Genomic DNA, 23,131 nt, shown 5'->3' with positions numbered 1-23,131 from the left:
GTGTGTGTGTCTGTCTGTCTGCCTGTCTATGTTCACATGCTACTGTGCAAGCATTGGAGGGCAGAGGACACTTCCAGAAAACCATTTGTCCTTCTGCCATGGATACCAGGTACTGAACCTAGGTCCTTGGCTCACACATTTTTACTCTGAACCATCTTGTTAACCCTTCTTTTTTGTTTTTGTTGTTGTTTGTTTGTTTGTCTGTTTGTTTTATAAGAAAGAGTTTCTCTTTGTAGTTTTGGTGCCTGGATCTCACTCTATAGTCCAGGCTGACCTCGAACTCACAGCGATCCTCCTGGCTCTGCCTCCCGAGTGTTGGGATTAAAGGTGTGCACCAACATTGCCCAGCTTGATGATCCTTCTTAATAGTTTTTGCTGAATGATGTTACATCCATTGCAAATTTTCTCAAATTCATGTGTTTGACAATATAGTTGTGTAAAATAATGAAGTGTACAATAATGAAAACAGTAATATTTTCTATGTGAAATGGCAGTGACTATGAGGTGACATGGCAGTGAACATATTCACCACATTCAGAGAGAAGCAGACCTAGGACAGGTGGGGTGGCTTATCAGGCAAAGGCACTTTCCATGAAGCCTGATGACATGTCCTGGCCTCATATGTTGAAGAAGAGAATCAGTTCCTATGAACTGTGCCCTGATTACTCCATGAACACTGTGGTGTGTGAAGGTGTGCACACACACATAACCCCCACTCACTCACAAAATAATTCCTGCAAGTTATCCTGACTTTGATAACTTGCACTGAGAGGCACATGTGCACCCAATACACAAATAAATTAGTATAATTTTAAAATAAGAAGGTAAGCGAAAAGAAGAAGCATTGTTGTTGTGTAAGCTGTAGTAGATCCACAGTGAGGTCAGACAGTAGAGAAAAGCTCTCAGGGGGACACCTGGTAGAGAGGGTATGAGGGCCTTGTACTCACGGAGACGCACTAAGAGAACCAGGAATGTTAATCACACAGGGGTTTCTCCTCAATGGAGGACAGGAAATCAAATACCTGCATTCCATCCAGAAAGCTAAAAGTGGATTTTGTTAATGACCTGGTGACCTTTTGGCTATCTGTGGAAGTAGACCTCACCCAAATTCCTCAGAATGATTATTCCAGACTCTTCCCTCACTAGGCCATTATTCATCATTAAGGGAGATGTCATACGTGCTTCATGGCCTGCTGACCTCTATGTTATCTTGGTCAGAGACCACGGTAGATTCTAGGCCATTTTAGCTATAGAACCCACCCTCATAGTCACATGTACTTTATCAAAGAGTTTCTATGTAGTCACAGCCTAAGCTTTATGGTGCACCTGGAATTCTACTGGTTGAACTAATTGTACTCTGGAAATCTTTTCCCAAATTGTACCATGTTTGAAATATGATGACTATTATCTGCCTGGCATTAGACACCCAGAAGTCTGATGCAGGTTGACAAAGTCAATCTACACTGGGTTTCCATTCTTATCTCTTCTAGGATTGCAGCTCCATATTGACACCTGTAGGGTCCCCTACAGGCTAGAGCCTCCTTTATTTAATAGGTGGTCTCTATGTAGGCATATAGACAGTGATTCAGTATCACAGCATCCTGGTTGTTTAGATTTGATCTGACAGGACACCTCTGTGGGGCTCCTATCTAGATTGCTAGGGAGAAAGCATATCATTGTCCAGAAAAATAAGGTTTTTGTTCATTTGTTATTTGAGACATGGTCTCTCTACATTACCCTGGCTATCCTGGATGTCACTGTGTAGACTGGGATAGTCTAGAACTTACAGAGATACTCCTTCCTCTCCTTCAGAAGTGTTGGTATTAAAGGTGTGGACTACTATGCCCAGCTGGAAAAAGAAGTTTTATGGTATGAATTGTCTCTACTTTCTTTTTTATTTTTGTAAAATTATTATTTCATTACATTGAGCTTTTTTTTGCCTTTACACCAATCTGTGTACCATGTTCATGCTCAGTGGCCAGGGAGGCCTGATTGGGAGTCAAATACCCTGGAAATTGAATTACCCCACAGCTGATAGCTACCATGTCATCCTGGATCTCAAACCTGGGTCCTCTGGAAGAGCAGCCTGTGCTCTTAACTGCTAGTTTTCCTGACCTAGGCAGCCTGGGTCACTAGGAGTCAGACTCCTATTGGTCACTAAAGAGTGGAATCTGGCTGGGCGGTGGTGGTGCACACCTGTAATCCCAGCACTCGGTAGGCAGAGGCAGGTGGTTATCTGTGAGTCTGGGCTACAGAGTGAGTCCCAGGACAGGCTCCAAAGCTACATAGAGAAACCCTATCTCGGAAAAAAGAGTAGAATCTGTTAGATTGGAACCTCCAGTTTTCTCCTGCATGGTCTGAGAAGCCCCATCCCTGTCTCTTCAAACCCCACCCACTCAGAGAATCTCCAAACAAAGGGAAGGGCCCCCCAAAACTCACTTCTACATCCTTGGTGGCTATGGCAGCTTCCTCCCCTTAAGTTGCCAGTTACCCAAATCTCTGCCTAAAGTGTTCAACTTTTGATAATACTTGGGCACAACCAAGCTTGTGGCAAACATGTCATCACCCCTCACCTACAACTTATATAACTTCCCTGCTTTAGTTCAGGTGAGTGGTTTCTCCAGCCTCAACCTATGGCACTAAAGAATCTGCCTGGGAGTTGCTTTGCTCAAATAAGCCTGTTGTTATACTGGAAGTTGCAATAATCGCCAAGAACTTGGAACTGGGCTATTTGGTGTCTCCCCTTTGTTTGGAGATTCTCTGAGTGGGTGGGGATTGGAGAGACAGGAATGTGCTTTCTCAGACCATGCAGGAAAAAGTGGAGGTTCCAATAAGATATAATGGCTTTTTTAGGTATATGGGCACTGGTTCAAATCTGGCTACTTCCTGATGGCATGGAACAATGTGGGGAGAAGGATGGGGAGTTGGTGAGTTCATGCTCAGCGGAAGGTAAGGGTGAAGACACATTCAGTTAACTGCCACCCTGAAGACCTCACAAATCTGTTTCTGGAGGAAGTGGGAAAGGCAAGTTGCTTATTGAGGGTTAAATCAGTAGATGCTGTAAGGGAGAATAGTTGTATGCTGGGTATGAAGTAGCTGGCCTCTCCAGCTTGGATTCCTATGTTGTAACAAATATAAGGATGGGACATTTATGAAGAGTGGGATGGGAGAGCAGACAGAAACAAGCAAAAACAGCAGATCTGTTGCAGGTGGAGTGGGCAGGGAGGATCCCAGCATGGCCAGACCAAATGCCAGGAAAGCCTTGTGAGTCTTCTACACCAATGAAAAGATGTTTTAAAAAGGCAAAGTGGGTACTTTTCAGCAGGACCTGCCAAGGCATGCTGCTAAGAGAACACACCATGCACAACAAAGTTAGTGCAAGAGGCTTATTAAGGATCAGGGAGAGTGAAGGAGTAAAAGGCCATATTGGAGTATGAGAGACAGGTAAGATGGACAAACAGAGAGAACACGAGGAGACAAGAGAGACAAGATGGGGGAGACTCGAGGCCACTGTCAAAGGAGCAATAAGATGTCAGCAGACCAGAAATGCCACAGCCAAGTGACAACATATAGATTTATAGAATGGGTTAATTTAAGAGCTAGCTAGCAAGACGCTGAAGACATAGGCCATATATTTTGTAATTAATATGAGCCTCTGAGTGATTATTTTATGATCAGCCATGGGACCACAGGTGGTAGAGATTTGTCTGGACTGTTGGGCAAGGCAGGAATGGAGAAATACCCGACTACATTTGATGCCCAGACATGGTAGCAAGAATTTCTACCCCAAACCTGACAAAGCTTTTTAAAAAAGATTCTAGAACAGAGCTAAAATCAGCTTTCTAGTTGTGTCTCTCAGGCAAGCCATGATACAGAGACACCATGATGTGTGGGCATGAGCTAGCATGGTGGATTCCCAACACAGCACACAGAGGTGTCTCCAAGGTGTGCAGTGCAGTGCAAGGTGGATTTACCTTTTGCTAGTACAGACAAATAAAAAGGTTTCTGGGCTACATACTATTTGACGGAGGCATAGACCCACTGCTTCCCAGAGTCAGCGATGAACATGGCTCCCAGAGCTGGCTATAAACATACCTCCACCAAGTTGGAAAGCAGAATGGGGTGGAGTCAACAGTTAAAGTCACCTCACAGCTTAGCAGTTTAAAATCTCTCCTGGCCAGAGAAGAATTATAGATACACAATAAGACAGATTCAGATGGAATAAAACTCTAAATGGTTTACAGTGTGTGTAAAAAATGTACGTAGGCTTGGAAGAGAGAGGGAAAGGAATATAGACAGTTATATAAATAAATAAATAGTTAAAAAATAAAGCCTTTTAAAGACAGTAAAAGTAATATAAAAGTTAAGCCATGTAAAGATGGAAATTGCACAGAGAGTCTGGATTATATTGTCTTTGGGATTATTAACTGGAGAGAAACATTTTCTTAAAGATATCTTGACTTCAGAATTTGGGTCTAAGGATATTTTGCTTTAGAAAGGAGGCTCTGCTTTTGTTTCCACAGAAAGCAAGAGGTTATGGATTTGTTTCAGGTTAAGATCAAGTGAGACCTCCTGAACCTTGATAGATGGTATCTATCAACAAATGTTATAACCAGTCTTCCCAGGACTTGACCATTATCTTGAATTGTCTCAGGATCCCCATAAGATTAATAGTGCCCCCAATCAGCAGGAAGTAGCCTAGAAGACTATACCCACATTCTCAAAAGAAAATGGATTATGGATATTTGTCTTTGTTTAGGTGGTTGGTTGCAAATTGTTATTGGTCACAGTCAAGTCAATTTCTTTCTAAAAGAAAAAGGGGGATATGATATAGTCTCAAATATTACTAAGGACCATGCTTAATAATCTTCTTCCCAGGGGCCCAGAAGAGAAGCTACAAATGGCGAGAATTATTTTTGGGAAAATAATCTAAGTACACCGTGCTCTTTTATCCGTCCACTTTATTCCTCTGGGATAAAATTCTGTCTACCCAGCTTCAGTTCTGCTCTCATGCTTAGCTCCTTTTTTTTGCCTGATTTCTCTCTACATTTATCTGCTGTCCCCTCTGAGTTCTATATTAATTCTCTCATCTTAGTTCTGCCCCATCTAGGTTCTCATCCATCTAGTTCTTTCCCATCTTAGCTCCTCTTCCATCTCCTTCTTTCTCATCTTGTTCTTCCTAATCTTGCTCTTCCCCATCTGGCTCTTCCTCATCTTTTATCTCATTCCTCTAGTACTCTCTTCTAGCCCTTCAATCTAGTTCTTCCCCATCTCAGTTCATTCTTCTCCAGTTCTTACCCATCTAGTTCTTCCATTCTCTTTTCTCTTCTCTGTCTCATCCTTGCTCTGAAAATAAAACTGCCTTTTATTCCTTTTGCTCTTATCTGTCCAAGCTGTCTCTGCTCCCACAGATTCTGGCAGAGCAGTGGGAAGTGTGTTTGGTCACTAGACAACTTGGCTAAGCATCTTCCATCACAGCTAGATGTATCTGTAAGTAGGAACCCTATAGTTCTGAGTGAATTGTTAAGCGTGAATTTAAAACTAAAGATAAGACTTTGGAAAGGAGAAAGTTAAGCTTAATTAGCACATCTGCCAGACCTTCTCAAACAGATAGTTTGGATGCTTATGTCTGTTCTTAGAGAGTACAGAGGTATCTCTGATAAGAAATTTTCTTCCATCTAGTGATAGTTCTGGCTGGATGCTGCCAATGACAATAATTACAGGGATGCCTGAACTGGGGTTCTGCCTGTGCATAGCTGTCAGTGCAGAAGGTTATCTAAATATTCCTTTAGTAGAGGGGAAATGGTGCCCAGTAAATGATGGAGAAGCTACAATAGCACACAAGAAACTCATAGAAGGAAACGGCTTAAAAAAAAAAAAAGTCAATGTCACCATGACTTCTTGAGTCTCAGCTTGACCTCTGGAAGGCTCTTGCATTCTTCCAGGTATTAGCTTGTGATAATCAGCTGAAATCCTACTCCATATATTTTTTTGGCTTGCAGCAATATACAATTATGGGTTATAGATACGATAGGATAAAAGGGTAGATTATTGAATCTACTTTTAAAAAACAACTCATTTGAAATATTTTACATTGCTATAGATTTTAATTTATTGATATGAATTTAAAGTTAATTTTGTTTATACTGTATATATATTTCTACCCTTGTTTAAGGTATTATGTTTAAACAATTCATTTAAAATTGTAAAATATAATTTAGAAATACAGATTAATAGTCATCTACAATAATCAAACTTATTGTCATGTTAGTTAAGTTTTTTAGGCATACAAAGGTATATTTCAATTAGGTAGGTAATCTTCAAATGCTTCAAAGACATACAGAATATGGTATTTAAAATGTTTTAAGAACTCGGACTTTTATGGACAGTGAGGCACTTCTGCTCCTGGCAGCACCAATTACTTCAAAGAGGATAATAGGCATCAAAGAAACTCCATATGGAGGTTGCTTTCTTTATGGCAAAAGCTAGCCATTTGAGCAAGAAACTGCTCTTGGCTGGACTGCTTGACAGTATTTTGTATAAACTGGACATGCAGGACCCATAGGAAAATGACCACTAAACTTTGCAAGATGGTCCTTCAGTTTCCTGCTTCACAGAGAAGACTGCCAGACATTCTACAGGACATGAGGAGAAGCTACTGATGAACTTTGCCAGAATGGGTGGAACAGTCCTTAAAATTTCCTGCTTCACAGAAAGCTATACCAGAGACTCTAGGCCTGTAGGCTGAGGATAGATGTCCCAACATTACAAAGGAACTTTGGATGACTGTCCAGGCAGCCAGATATATTTGTCATTTCTACCATTATGGAAGTTGCTTGCCATGCACTTCCTGTTTACTCAGGCAATATTATATCCTTCTTGGGTCTTTGATGGGATTGAAGACTAGAAAATTATAATTATAGTTTTCCTTAGTCATGACAAAAGGTAAATCAGATATGAAACTTTAGACTCACAAAAATTGGATAGATGATAGAATATTTTCTTTAATTTTTTCAAATACAAATAGACTAGAAGCTGTAACTGTAATTCTTGCTTGATAACTGTTTTGTTATATATCATTTTATTATGTTAAAGTTAAATCCTTTCTTTTTGATTAGACAGAAAAGGGGAAATGCTGTGGGATGTCTTTCTGTATGCTGTGAATATGTGTGGCTCCCATTGGATAATAAATAAAGCTGTTTTTGCCTATTACAAGAAAGCTTACAAGCAGATGGGAAATCCAAGCAGAGATACAGAGAGAAGAAGGGTGGAGTCAGGGGAGATGTGAGCCTGCTGCCAAAGGGGCAACAAGATGTCAGCAGACCAGTAACACCATGGCCATGTGGCAACATATAGATGTATAGAAATGGGTTAATTTAAGATGAAAAAGCTAGCTAGCAAGAAGCTGAAGCCATAGGCCATATAGTTTGTAATTTAAGAGCGAGCGAGAGAGAGAGAGAGAGAGAGAGAGAGAGAGAGAGAGAGAGAGAAGAAGAAGAAGAAGAAGAAGAAGAAGAAGAAGAAGAGGAAAAAGAAGAGAGGTAGGAGGTGCCAGAGACTCAACTCATTTGGGGCAGAGGGCTCAGAATCAGTTCCTGGGTGAAAAGGTGTCTGGAGCCCCTACAACCCCAGCCAACAAAACCTGGGTTGCTGAGCACTGGTTACAGAGGGATGGATGGGAGTGCAGAGCTCAAAAACCCTGGACATAGGGAGCTCAGCCCATTTTTTGAGTGTATGGTATCAAAGAGCCCCAATTTTGGATAAATTTTACAGCAGAGCCCCCAGAGGTGGGTGACTAAGCATCGGGTTTAGACCAGCATTGCCCATTTCCAAGGCTGTGACACAGGGCAAGGGAGAGGTGTCCCACATGATAGCCTGAGTCAAGCAGTGGGGATGGGGTAGCATTTGGGAAGGACATCTCTCAACACAAAGTCCAATGGAATAGGTATGTTTATAAACAGCATCTCCATTTCTATTCATGTTCGACTGTACTTTTCATTACTATTTACTTGTCAACAGATTGAGGGAGGAAGACATCTGTGAGTTTGAGGTCAACCTGATCTATACAGTGAGCTTCAGGCCAGCTGGTGCTGCATAGGAAAAGTCCTTCTTAAAACAAACAAACAAACAGGTAAACAAACAAAAACCCATAAAGAAGCAAGTTCAACATTGGCTACACAAAGAGACTCTGTCTCAAAAAAAAACCTTAATTAAATAGATATGTTTACTTTTTTTCAATTTTTTGATTCATGGTCTCTCTAAGTACCTGCCTGATATAGGTGCTGGGTGCAACGTGAGTTCCCTCTAACAGCAGAGGGTTAGGAGCTGTGCCATCTCTCCCCCCTCACCCCCCCAAAAAAAATCTGAGTACTAAATCTCTGCAGTTTTAAATCAACAGATTTACTTTTTCAAATATTTAAAAGTTGATACTTCACCAACTCAAAAGCATTCAAATAAATCTGAGGATCACCTCTATGAGAAAAATAAATTCACATGATACACTAGTGATCTTCAAGAATTACATTCAAGAGACTAGTCTTTCTAGGATGAAGAGTTTCTATTTGTCACTTCAATTCCTTACATGTTTAATTTTATTTTTGAGCCCAGGTCTCTCTGTGTGCTCCTAGCTGGCCTAGAAGTCACAGACTGTGCTCCACAAGGTATAGGATTAAGGTACATGTCACCATACAAGGCCATATTTATGCTCTTTACATAACATCTACACAATATATAACAAACTGAGTCGTGAATAAGAAAAAAATGCCTTCTAGATATTAAACAAATATACTGTGTTCATAGTATGTTTCTTTTTAACAGTGTCTGGACCTTCTTTTCTTGTTTCAGTTTCTTTGTTGAGGTTTATTTGTTTATGTTTGCTTTGTGCATGCCTGAATGTATGTACCTGCATGACTAGTTCTTCCAGAGGACGGAAGAGGGGTCAGATCCCTTTCAGTCACAGTTACAGGCATGTGAGACAACCATGCTGGGTGTTGGGCACCAGATTCAGGTCCTCTGCAAGAGCAGCACCATCTTGACAAACCAGCCTTCTCTGGAGGCACTGCAGGTTTCTGAAGCTAGTGAGACAGTACCCTTGGAAGATGGTTTTACTTAACTTTTCTAACAATAAAAAACATGGCAGCCAAAGTGCACCCACTCAGTGTGCCCTCAAAACAGCAGGAGCCACTATAGATGTGTCGTGGTTGTCATGGCAGTCTTCATGTTCACAAGTAAGATGTTGTAAACAAACATGAGCTTATGCTTTGAAATTGCCAGATACTCTGTGCTGAAATGTGAAGGTAATTGACGCCAGCAGGGTCATCTTAGAATGGAAAGCCATCTTCAGCTCCCCATCACCTACTGCTTTCAGTCATTTTAGAAATTGTTTATAAGATTTGAAAATATACCACATGCACCTCTAACCCATGCAGGGGCTGTCACTGACTGGCCAACCACTTCTGTAATCAGCATTAGCATGTGACTACACCTGCTATTTTCTAAGGTGAGGTAGAAATGAGTAGCCCTGGGAAAGTAGATCACCTGAGCCAGAAATCATATAGTGAGCCAGACTGAACCTGCCAGTCAAGTGTTGGTGTGGCTTTAAAGAACCCTCAGTGGAAGGCCTGCAGGCAGGACACAGGAGGAAATTCCTCCACAGAGCAGTGGAGCACAGAAGTAAAGTAGCTGGACAGGGATTCTTCATGACATTGCCACTGCTGCTGGCTGCTGCTTCAGCACCATCACAGGTTCCAGACAGGGTGTCCAAAAGTGGACAGTGGACTTGGAGGCAGAGGCCAGGGTGCCATAGTCCCACGTGGACTCCAGGACAAAGACTGATACTAATGGCCCAAAATGCTAGGGTGGTGGAGGCTGCATGTGCTTTGTCATTTGCTCTTTGAGATAGGGTCTCACGTATAACCCAGGCTTGCCTAAATCTCACTGTGGTCTCCCTGCAACAGTGTCCTCAGTTCATAGTACAACCTTGTGCCACACTGAACTTCTGTTTATTTCATTACTACCTGTGAGGAATTACTAGAAGTCAGACAGGGTGGTGCAGGCCTTTAATCTTAGCACTCTGTAGTAGAGGCAAACTGATCTTTATGATCTTGAGGCTAGCCAGGTCTGCATAGTGAATTCCCCACCAGCCAAGGCTACAGAGGGAGACTCTGACAAAGAAAATGAAACAATATGATCATGATGTAAAAATGCTTATTCTTAATGTGGCTTACTTTTTACTAATGATGCAGAATTGAGAAAAATGAATCTGAAGACATATATCAAGTGGGCAGTAAAATATGTATAATTTAGACATCAGAACATTACAAGGCCGTATATTAAATATGGAGTTATTAAGTAAAAACTAATGTTACTGAATGTCACAGCACAGGTGTGTGGGTCCACTCGGGTCCATGGAATGAAGTCTCAGAGGCATCTTAAGAATGAATCTAGGGGCTGGAGAGATGACTCAGGTTAAGAGCCCTGGCTGTTCTTCCAGAGGTCCTGAGTTCAATTCCCACCAACCACATGGTGACTCACAGCCATCTGTAATGAGATCTGGTGCCCTCTTCTGGCCTGCAGGTGTATATGCAGACAGAACACTGTAAACATAATAAATAAATCTTAAAAAAAAAAAAAGATTAAAAAAATGAATGAATCTAGTCTTTCATGGCTGCGGGGGGGTGGGGGGGGGTTCCAGCCTCGAAGGGCTGAAGCACTTTCCCTTCACCTAGGCCATTTTTATTTACTCTCTGTTACAGTTTAGTCAGTTAATTTCTGTACCTTCAAAGCAACCTAAAAGGTGCTTCCAGAGACCAAATACCAAGTGTAAATTACATGATTTCTCAGGTACCATGGTCTTCCCATGTTTCCTGAACCAAATTTTGCATGCCTTTGATCCTCGGGGACTCTTGGATCCTTGACTCTCAAACATGATTCATATATGGCGCTAAGAGAAACAGAAGGTAAGAGAAACACAAGGTGTGGTTAAATGAAGGATTAGAGCTAGGTGCTGCTCTCTGGAACCAGGCAAGGAGCTCAGCAGGAATGCCACTACAAACTAACTTTGACTGCATAGGGTTTAGTTGACTAAAATCCTGTATATACATTGATTGGCCTTTTCTACAGAATAATAGTTTAAGAGATTGCATATTTCTGGTGCATTTTTAATAAACTTTTTACAAAAATGAAGATAATATTACATTTTCCACAGCTGGCCTGATGTATGGCTGTCCCTGAAACAGGTTTGTCTTTTCTCAGTTTCATAGTAAACTCCACTAGTGTCCCCAAAATGAGTGTTCAACTCCCAATAAGCTGGACAGAGTTGAGGTCTGACTCAGCAGGTGCCTGGTGATAAGTTTTAAATCCTCAGTTGCTGGGTTCCTCTGCTGCTGATGTAATCAGCTAATCAAGCCAAATAAATAAATTCAGGTTTAATGAACAGAGCAAAGCAATCCTGGATGAGCCTTGGAAAGGCAGGGGAAGTCACATGGCAAATATGGCTGTCAGGCTTTAAATAAGTTGTAGGCATGGTCTTGAGCAGCCCCATGAAGGGGCTGGCTTTTGGTGGGCTTTGAGGGGGTGGGGGTCTGTAACAGGAGGGCAACTCTAGGGGAGGATCTTCTGTTTGGGGAGACTTGGCGGGGCAGGTCTGAGGAGAGAGAGGGGAGGCTTCCACCTAACCATCCCAGACTCTTTAGGTATATGATATGGATGGCAGGGACTGAGGTGTTATTTCTACCAGAGCACCTGGTCCCTGCAAAGGATCAAGGTAGCACAATTTTCTCTCTAGCTGGGATAGGGGGAGCCCCTCACCCCACTCTGCAGCTGCTGTGGCACTACAAAGGGTTTGGTGGCAGGGTTGGTCTTGCCAGACCAGACACTTACTCTGGCCCTACTGTGTAACATCTGAGTTCAGATACTTTCTCATAAAATTGCTACAGTACGTTAAATAGGTTCCTCAGCTGTTTGTCCTCGGTTTGGGACCTAACATCCTGTGCCCAGGAGGAAGAAGGGGACGTGCCTAGTGACTGCAAGGAAAAAAGCACGGACTATGCAGTCCAGGCGTGAGGGCGGCTGTGTTGCCAATCTCTGCAGTTCTGGGGCAGCTCTGTGGCTAGGATGGAAGCCAGGGCTGGGAATCATTGTGTTCCCCCATTTCTGTCCCTAAAGGAGCTGCTCCTGTCACTCAGGCATCACTAGCCAATCACGGCCTCTAGCCGGACTGCCAGTCACAATGGGGCGGGCACTTCCAGTCTGCCATGCTGCAGGCACTCCCAGCTCTGGGTTGAGGGAGCCGCTCACCGTGTTCCACGTCCTGCGCTGTGACCTGCTGCCGGGAGCTGTGAGGAGAGCGGGGCGAGCTCGGAATCCGCCATGGTGAGTGAGAGGCCGCCGTCCCCAACAGGGAAGGAGGCTCGGGAGCCGCGGTGGGGTCCCGGGGCTGTGGAAACCCGCGGCCTGACGCTGCGCGCGGGTGACGTGAGTTCCCTGAGGTCCTTAGTGTTCCTGCAACTCCTGGGTCCTGCGGCCTCTGAACAAGTTGCATCTGTGGATTGCGGCAGCGCCTGAGCAGAACACGGGGTTGGGGTATGCTTATTGTGACGTCACTATGCAAAGCAAGTGCATGCGCCGCTATCCTAGTAGCCAGGGGAAGGCAGATTGGTAACTGACAGTCTCCGTGTCTTCTGGAAGTTCTGCACTTGGCACTGATCACTCAGGTTTAGATCCGTCTGCAGTTAATTCTGTGTAGGGTGTAACATCTGCGTCATTAACACATTTGCATGTGGATGCCAGGGTGGTCCAGTCACGTGTGTCAGCAAGGCCAGGCGTACAGGGTTTCCTGGCCTCGTATGTCACAATTGACTCTATATTAATTGCGTCTTTATTTCTAAGTTTGCCCTTAAGTTCTGTTGATCTCTTGATTCTTTCCTAGACGGTACACTCTTCATTGCGGTTGTGTGCGAAGATTTGATGTCACTGTGTGTGCTATTTACTCAGTTTTGTGTTGATAATTTTTTCATTCATGGTGACCTTTTGTCATTAGTTTTCTGTTGTTGATAGGAAACAATTGTTAGACTTTTTATTGTACTGTTGTTGAATCTATAGCTCAGATTCTGTTCTGACATAATATTGAGGCTTCCTGTTCACAGTTGTGGAATATCTCTCCTTTGTTTGAGTTCCTTGATTATTTTAATTGTAAAGTTACAGTTTGGGCTACAGATATTTGTTACAGTTCTTTGTATTTCTGGCTGTTTAATCCATGGTGACATATGAGATATATGGGGGTGGTATTTTAAATTTACTAAATGTATTTATTTCATGTGCATTAGTGATTTATTTGCATATATATGTGGTTACCCTGTGTGTGTTTGGTGCCCACAGAGGACAGAAGGAGGCATCCAATCACCTGCAACAGGATGCAGGGATGATTGTGTGCCACCAGGTTAGTGCTGGGAACCAAACCCAGGACTTCTACAAGAGCAACAAGTGGTCTTAACTGTTGAGCCATCTTTCCAGTCCTAAACATGACAGATTTTCAAAACTTGTGGGTGTGTGTGAAAACTTGTGGGTGTGTGAGTGCACGCACATGTACACGCTGAAAAGCCAGTGTTAAGAGAGTTGAGATTTGCTTAACAAGCTGAGAGATAGATGACTCAGTAGGTATGCTGGTTAGATTTGGTCAGCTTGACACAAGCTAGAGTCAGACTGGTCTGTAGGCAAACTTATGGGGTATTTTCTTCCTTAATGATTGATGTAGTAGGGTCTATCCCACTGTGGTTGGTGTCACCCTGGGCAGGTGGTCCTGAGTTCTATAAGGGTAAAACTAAGCAAGCCATGTTAGCAGGAGAGCAGTAAACAGCATTTCTCCAGGTTGACAGCATATGTAGAATGGATAAGCCTATGGTGTATATGCGTTAGCAAATCTGTTCCTGGCCATCTCCTCTGTGTGTGTTAGGTAGAGCTGGAGGCGTGTAACTACTGAAGAGAATTTTCTTTGTGAAGGTCTAATAGTGTGCTCTAAGGTTGCCTGGATCCCAGTGTGTAGCCCCTAATCCACTCCTCAATTCTTGGATTAAAGGTTTTTGGCACCTCACAGTGCTAAATCTACCCATTTGAGACACAGAGTGGGCTGTCTATTGCAGTAATAGGAAACTGGTTTGTATTTGGAGCATGGTGTTTCCACTGAGGCCAGAATAGAAGGAATAGTTTGTTGTATACATCGCAGGGGAAACAGGCTAGGCAATGGCTTGGATTACAAGTTGTTTAATATTAAGACAGTGAGCTGCAGGGATTTCAGAAGAAGAATCTGATGGGACAGGGCAAGTGCCTTTCTGTGTATTTCCCAGTCTGTTAATTCATACCATGTGAATGAAGGAAAACCAAATTGGTGTGTGTACAATTTGTGGATGTTACTTTGAGCCACTGAAATTTCCGATTGGGCAATTCTCTCATGTTGATAAGTGCAATCCTGGTTTTCTCACTTCAGTCAGGTGAGAGAATTGAGACACAGGGCTTCTGGCTGTGGCTTGTGTGTCAGCGTACAGTACTCAGCAGCTAACATTTTACAAAGAGAGGATCATACAGTCAGTTATTTATGGCATTCCCTCTACTAGGAAAGGACCTACTCTTTCACAGTCAGTATAGGTAGGTGGCTTTTTTTTTTTTTTTAAAGATTATTTATTTATTTATTATGTATATAATGTTCTGTCTACATGTATGTCTACAGGCTAGAAGAGGGCACCAGATCTCATTACAGATGGTTGTGAGCCACCATGTGGTTGCTGGGAATTGAACTCAGGAACTCTGGAAGAGCAGTCAGTGCTCTTAACCTCTGAGCCATCTCTCCAGCCCCTAGGTAGGTGTTTTTAAGGTTTATTTTTACCTCTTTTAAACAGTGGTTGTTGGTATCTGTGTTAGTGACTATTGCTGAGAAGAGACACCATGACCATGGCAACTGTTGTAAAGGAAAACATTTAATTGGGGCTGGCTTACATTTTCAGAGGTTTAATTCATTGTCATAATGGTGAGGAACATGGTAGCATGCAGGTAGACATGGTCCTGGAGAAGTGCTTGAGAGTTCTACACTTGGATAGGCAGGCAGCAAGAATAGAGAAAGCCACTGGGCCTGGTTTGGGCCCTTGAAACCTCAAAGCCCACCTGCAATGACACACTTCCTCCAACAAGACCACCCCACCTAATCCCTCTCAAACAGTGCCACTCCCTGATGACTAAGTAGTCAGTCACAGGGCATATGGGGGCCATTCTCATTCAAACACCACAGTGTCACTTCTATTCTCCAGTGACTCCCAGTTATTAAGAACTTTATTCCTGATGGTGGCGGCACACGCCTTTAGTCCCAGTACTCCAGAGGCAGTGGCAGGAGGATCTCCGAGTTTGAGGCCATTCTAGTTTAAGAGTGAGTTCTAGGACAGCCAGGGATACACTGAGAAACCCTGCCTCAAACAACCCAGAAAAAGGAATGACTTTATTTGATGTTTCTCAAGTGGTTATTCATGTATTTATTTTGAGAGCAATGTGCCATATAGCCCAGGCTTGCCTGATACTATGTCCTTGAGAATTGCCTTAAACATCTAACCCTGCCTCTGTCACCAGTGCTGAGAATACAGATATGCAGGTCAGAATGAAAAAGACAAGGGAATGAGTGTCCTAACGGAGCCCAGGCTCTTATTAAGGATTTCTGATACAGAGGAACCAGTGTAGGAATCTGCGTCCATTGCCTACCTGCAGGCTGGTGTAGTCACAGCAGAGAAAGGGATGAGGTTGAAAGGATTCCTGTTTTGTCTGCAGTTGAAATTGCCTGTGAGCAATTAGGTAATCAGTTTTAGGTGCTTGATAAATGTCCTGATCAATGTTTATTTGGGTTCCACAGACCGGGACAATGAAGATTTTGAATAAGAAGTGAATTTCCTTCTAGAAACCAAATTGCCATAGTTCCACTAGTTCGACCAGAACAGAAGAGCTGGATTCATTGCTGTGGTCCTACCTAACTGGCTTGTTGTTTTGCTGGCTGAAAATGTACAGCCCAAGAGAAAGGGTTTGAGTGATTCTTGGTGTGTTCCGACATAAATTGTTAGTCCCCTAGCATGTGGGGCCATAAAGCCTGTTTCAGTGTTTCCAGATAATCTCTCGAGACTATAATTCCATCATTTGGCCTTTCCCTTTCCCTGCTCCCAGCACCCCATAAACCACTTCTTGCCTTTAAGTTCATGGCTTCCTTTAGCTTTGTTGTTCCTATTTAAATTTGACCTATGGCTTTTTAAAAAACTTATTTAACTTTTTAAAAAACTTTTAAAACTTTATGTGCATTGGCATTAAGGCCCCTGGAACTGGAGTTATAGACAGCTATGAGCTGCCATGTGGGTGCTGGGAATTGAACCCAGGTACACTGGAAGGGTGTTTTTAAAAAACACCCTTTTCTTCAAACTCATTAAGATGCACTCTGTCCTATCTTTGAATGAGAAACTGTAATGGGAAGGAGTATACCTGCTTAGTTTTTGGTTGTGAGCTTAGCCTTTCAAGGCTGAGCCATCTCATCAGCCTGCTGTACCTGTTTACTATTGCTTGATTCAGCAATACCCTTGGTAGGCCCCTAGTACATAGAACTAATTATTGCATCTTTTCCATTAGTGTGGCTTAAGGTGAATCTTGCTGGTTTGTAGGGGTGGTTTCTATGTAGAGACATTCATCTGTCTCCATTTAATTTTAGATCTTTATGCAGGCCAGAGGTCAGAGGTTCTGTTCTCATGACCACAGGGTTTTTTCTATTAGCAGGCCTTCTTTACTACTTTTAACTTTGCTCCTTCTTAAAGCCCCCAGAATCTCTTAGCTCAGATATTAGAGCTCCCAAACTCGTTTGGCATCTTTGACCTCTGGTAAGGATGAAACTGCTGAGAGTTCCAGTGACACTTCTGGCTTCTTGTCAAGAAAGTAACTGATTTCTTTTGTTTGAGGACTTTTTACTCTCAACAGTTTAGCCTGTTCTTAGCTCACTCTCTCTGAAGAAGTAACCATACTGGGATTGGAACAATTAATGTGGCTTCTTCCAACTGTATTTGGGGTGTCAGTTGGCAGTATTGGGATACCCCACCAGGGATCTTCCCTCAAAGATCCCAACTGTCAGATGTAGAGAGGAAAGGAGGTCCGTGGCTGGTGTCTTGAAGGATTAAAATGTCAAAGGATTAGATTGTCTTGATCTTCTCACAAGAGCCCCTTCCATTAAACTCCTGGTTTTCCTTTGGCCTGTAAGATTATTCTCCAGAGCAATGAACCCACCAAAGCTTTCACACCCTTTGAAAGTTCTTGTGTGAGCTAAAAATCAGCATGATGCCCTTCCCATGTGGCTTCTAGATAGGGAGAGAAGAGATATTTACCATTATTTTGTGTTTATGTTAAAGCAACACTGGCTGGTCTCCCTTGGCTATATATGCTTCAGTGAGCTAAAGTCTGATGTATTATATCTAGATAACGTCTTTTTATCAAGAAGAAAATATTAGTGAAATATATTTATCTAACTAACATCACCTGTAGACATACACTTAATATCTGTGGTGTGTGATCCCTTGGGTTGTTACCAAGTCTTTTAGTCTTTGGTTAAACTTTCCTGCTGAGTGCTGAAGACTGTGCAGGTGGCCAAAGTAATTTTTCTTCTGTATTGTCAAGGACAGTTGTGCAACTGATCTCACGTGGGCTTGAGAAGACTTGGCAAACTAGTTTACTTTGAATCCTGGATAGACCCTCCTTTTGGTAGACTTGACAATGTTTTGAATTCATTGAGTGGGGTTTCCCTGCTCTCCTAATTTATAATCTGTTACCCCTTTATATTTCTCTTTTTTTTTTTCTCAGAGCTGCAGACCAAACCCAGGGCCTTGCGCTTGCTAGGCAAGTGCTCTACCACTGAGCTAAATCCCCACCCCCCTTTATATTTCTCAATCTATCCATGTCATGTTATCAATCTAAATAGAGGTTGAACATGAAATGACTCAGACTAAATTCCCCTCTAAGAGGTGGCTTTCTATATGTCAGACTGCCTGGATTAGAAAAGGTATGGTATAGTTTACCAGATGCAATGTGGTGTTAACTTCTCATAGTTTAAAGACTACAGGACACAGAAAACATAAAATAACTGAAGAAAGAAGCAATATTAGGATGTTCTTTTCCCATAGCTTGTTTATTTCAAAGCAAACAGAATTAAAGTAAAAGCATGAGTTCTCAGGGCGTGCTTGGGGAGATATAAGAATGGACATCAAAGTTGATCAGAAGAGTCCCAAGTGTTTTTTGGGGAAAAAAAAGTATGGATGTTCCAAGATGTGGTTGGAGTATGAAGTGAGGTGTTAAGACCCAGTGTACCAGTGTAGCCTATGTCTGCAGCCTTTAGCTGCTCACTGGCTGTAGCTTGTCTAGCACCCTGGCATCATAGTCTTTTTGATTCTGTTGGGATGTGTGCTTTCCCAAGATTGGCTCTAGACTGATGCAAATTCACATGAGCCTTCCAATTCTAACCAATGTAGAAGATTAGGAACTTTATTGGATTCCTGACTAGTGTTGGAGGCATGTAGCTAAGAAAATTCTTCACTCCCCTGTGGAAGCCAGTATACATCAGATGAAGCAATATGTCAAAAATAAATCAAAGCAATGGGCAGTGGTGATGCATGCCTTTAATCCCAGCACTTGGGAGGCAGAGGCAGGCAGATCTCTATGAGTTTGAGGCCAGCCTGGTCTACAGAGTGAATTCCAGGACAGCCAAGGCTACACAGAGAAACCTGTCTCAAAAAATCAAACAAACAACAACAACAACAAAAAAAATCAAAGCAAACACACCATGGAACTCTAATGCCGCCTTTTAAGTATAAATGGTATAAATAACCTGAAGACTCAGGCATTTTGTGGGTGTCACCATTTTTGATTGTGCCATGTGGTTGCAGTTACCAAGAAGTCACATAGCATTTACCTTTTTTAACTGAAACCATTAGAAATGATGATAGCCAAGTCACATGGCTGCTTCCATCGTGATGAGGTCACGAGCCATGTTGGCAGCAAATCACATGGTTGCTTTCTACTCAAGGTTAGCTCAGCTCCCTGCTAAGGAAGCCCATCCTCCATCAGGTACTGGTCCTGGTGAGATCCACACTGCTCAAAGTTTAAAGGTGCCGTGTTACACCCTCTTCTTTAAAATGGCATTTTAGTGAGGTCAACATGGCTATACAGGAGATGGTCCCTATGGCTTAGGCATGTAGGCCCCACACAGCAAAGTAACACAGGAAATAAAGAATTCATTGGCCTCAAGCAGAGACAGTTGAGTCCTTCCATGTCGGTCTTACCGCACAGATTGTACTGTGCTAGCCAAGTGTTGTCATCCAGGTGTTTCAACTTCTCCTCAGTCCCCAGACACAGGACATTACTTGAGCCCATTTTATCCCAGTTGAGTCTGGTCTGGGCTGTGATCATGTTGGCTTGGATTTAAGACCTTCAGAATCCAACTTGTTAAAATAGTTAAATCAATATTTAAAACTTTAGTGGTCTTGTGAGGCACTTCTACCCAGTTAGAAATGCAGCTTCCAGATGTCATCGTCTATAGCAGTCACACTTAACCACACCAAGGGACTGCTTTCACTGTTTCCACCTCACCTGATCCAGGTTCTTTGAGTGAACTGGGAGGAAAACAAGGGATAATGCCATACAGTAAGAGAAAAGATAGGAATGTAAACCTAAGATTGGAGGTACTATATTGTTTAATCTCTTCTTAGATGGCGTAGGGAGGGCTATATTATGGAAGCCTGTAATCCATTCAGAGGAGATGACTCCTTCCTGTTACTGGGCAATGTTTCCTTCTTTTGTATATTCTCTCTCTGTTTCTCTCTCTCAATATCCTTTACTCTCTGTCTTTTCCTCTAGAACTCTCTCTCCTTAGGTTATATTCCTGTCATGGTTATATTGTGCCCTCCACCCTCAGGCTCTTATATTCAAATGTTTGGTATAACAGAAGGAGGTGTGTCCTTGCTGAAGCTGGTGTGTCCTTGTTTGTTAACATGTGTCACTGTAGGCAGGATTTGAAGTTCAAAAGCCCAGACCAAACCAAGTGTTTCTCTCAGCCTCCTACCTCTGTATCAGTATATGTGACTGAGTGCCATGCCTTTCCACCATGATGCTGCTGCCATCCTTGATAGTGGCAGCCTATTTCTCTGTCACTGTAATCAAGCCCAAATTAGAAAACTTCCAGTGTGAGTCACCTTGGGCATAATATTTACTCACAGCAACAGAAAAGCCACCAAGACAGGTTGTCTGTGTAATATTTTGGCATATTATCTCTCTGTATTGTGCCCATGTCCAGTGATAATGAGTAAGGCTGAATGAAAGAGGAATGGACTGTCTTGACAAAACATGTAGTCCATGGTATGGTTATTACTGATGACTCCTGCAAGTCCATAGAGTAAAGGAGCAACAGTGGGGGGTGGGTGGGTGGTAATGCAACCTGTGTCATTTGGAAATAAAAACAGCACTAGATAGTTTCAGAGGGCAGTATGTGTTGAAACAGCCAGTAATTATCAGAGAGGTTAGGTCCATTAGAGAGAAGACACTTGCTCTTCTTTGGAAATATAGAAAAGCTGTTGTAAAGGAACTGCCTACCCAGCCAAGCATTTAACTATGGAAGGAAAAGGAAATTCCTAGTCCTGAAACCCAACTTCACACAGAATCTGCTGCTGCTCTGTTCCAATAGGGCCAGGTCCATCCAAAGCCAGGACCCTGCATGGTGATATCATCTATGTGCTACTTCTTCTTGAAAGAAGAAAGATGCAACATTTAAAGGTCATGCATTTTTTCCTCTGTGCACTCAGCACTGTTGCAGCCATCTGTTTGGCAGAGTCCAGTCCCCAGTGAAAAGACTGTGAGACTTTATTCCATCAATTTGTGATGATCAAGTCTGGGTTGCATTTTGAGACCATAACATGTTCAGATACCCAAGCTTTGAGACACTGCCATGAAAAGCTTCGTGTAGGGAGTGGAAGTAGGCAAAGAGAGAGAGCTGTCTGAGAAGTTGCAGTGAGAAAGAGCCATCATAGCCCTTTGAAACTGAATCTCTAGGTGTCTGAAACAGAGCTGCAGGATTTGGTGTTTGCCCAGCAGGGGTTCAGGCTTGCTTGGTCCAATATTTCCTTACTTCTTTGGAAAGGAAATCTGTATTCTATGCTATTGCATGTTGGGTAGCTATAATTGGTGTTTTGATTTTACAGTATGCTACAGTCAAGAGATTGCTTTCATTGTCAGAAGAAACTTTGGACATTCAGACTGTGTTGGGACTATTACAGAATATGGAGATCTTTGAAGTTAGACTAAATGCATTTTACGTCATGGGTTGACTATGAGTATGTCATGACATGTGAACATGTGGTAGGTTGAATTGAAAATCTCTCAGGTAGGATGACTTTGTCTCTGGTTTGTGGCTTTTATTGGGATGCTTATGGAACCCTTAGGAGGAGGATCCTTCCTGGAGGAAGTTAGTTCCTGGGGATGGGTGTTGAGTGTTCATCTGATCAGCACACTTTGTCATCTATGTATGTTTTCTGATGGTTGAAATTGAGCAGCTTCCTTACTACTCATGCAGCCACACCATCACCACCATTACAGATGCCGTTCCTAAATAATATGAAATAAAATATAAACAATTGCTTTTCCTTGCAAAGGCATTTTTCTGGCCTGGTATTTTTATTTTATATTTTTTGGCTTATGGATTTGGCTTTTGTACATGTCAAGCATTTGCTCCTCTGCTGAGCTTTACTCACATTTTAACTTTTCAATATCAGAAGAGGATATCATTTTTTTCCTTCCAAGATGGTATGTATTCATAACATTAATGCTGAGTCTCCTGAATCATTGTGTCTTAGTTAGGGTTTCTATTGGTGCAATGAAATACCATGATCAAAAAATATGTTGGCAGAAGGAACAGTTTATTTGGCTTACACTTCCGTATTGCTGTTCATCTTTGGAGGAAGTGAGGACAAGAACTCAAACAGGGCAGGAACCTGGAGGCAGGAGCTGATGCAGAGGCCATGGAGGGATGCTGCTCACTGGTTTGCTCCTCATAGCTTGCTCAGCCTGTTTTATTATAGAACCTAAGACCACTAGCCCAGGGATGATTTTTTTATTCATCTCCCCACACTGCCTGTTTATGTTTTCCTGGATTTCTTTAAGGGATTTATTTATTTCCTCTTAAGGACCTCTATAGTTCATACAGGTGGTTTTACTGTCTTTTTCTTGTATTTCAGCTGTGTTAGAATATTCAAAGCCTGCTGTGGTAGAATAGCTGGGCTGTAGTGGAGACTTATTGCTCTGACTGTTATGGACTGTCTTTTTACACTGTCATCCAGGCATTTAGGATTGAGATGATTATAGATCAAGGACAGGTTCTGATTTCTGGGTTTATCTTTGTTGGGTGGGTGTTTTGTTTCTTGATTTCTGTTTCCTCTCTGCATTTTCAGGGAGTGGAATGGCTATGTGTTGCCTGGTAGGAAATTTTCTGTGGACCTGATAGTTTTGGCCAATGGTGGTTCCAGGTAAAGTATGTTGCTGGGTATTGGGAGCTGACACTTAAGAATAGGGATAGGCTAGGGACCTGAAGGAATTCAAAGTAGGGAGCAGAGTAGAGTGTTCAGTGAGGATCTGCTTATTTCTTCTGCTTGGAATGGAGGGAGACAGTGAAAAGAGGCCACTTCAGAGGGTCTTCTATGGCCCTGGTGATGAGACTCATGCGGTGGATCTAGAAGAACAAAAGGAGAGGTAAGATATACAGACAGCCTGCCTGTTTCCCTGGTAGGAATGGTCTGTTGGTTAGCAGGGCATGCCTGCTGGAATTGGGGGATGGGATAAATCAGCAAGCATGGAGAGAAGGAGGTTAGAGGGGAGATCTGCAGGATCCACAGGAGATATGGGCAGAGTGGGAGGAAGTCTGTAGCTGGTGTCCTGTTGCAGAGGTAGATATGAGACCTGGGATATTGGGTTTAGAGTAGAGGAAAGGAGGTGAAGGTCTTCAGTTAGCTTACCTGTTTTCCCAGCCTGCTCAGCTGGTGTGTTACAGCGAATGCCTGCTGGTGTTGGAGGCTGGGGTACTGGGATGTGTTGG

The 23,131-nt window shown here is 42.7% G+C and overlaps 1 pseudogene; it reads left to right on the top strand.

The window, feature by feature from the left end:
* Window positions 1-12,244: 12,244 nt before the first annotated feature.
* Window positions 12,245-23,131, top strand: part of LOC118571560 — an 81,646-nt pseudogene continuing 70,759 nt past the window's right edge.

The sequence above is a fragment of the Onychomys torridus genome, chromosome 21 (assembly GCF_903995425.1).
Source record: "Onychomys torridus chromosome 21, mOncTor1.1, whole genome shotgun sequence".
NCBI classification, from domain to species: Eukaryota; Metazoa; Chordata; class Mammalia; order Rodentia; family Cricetidae; genus Onychomys; species Onychomys torridus.
Note: the sequence above shows the minus strand (reverse complement) of the source record. Positions and strands in the feature narration are given on the sequence as shown.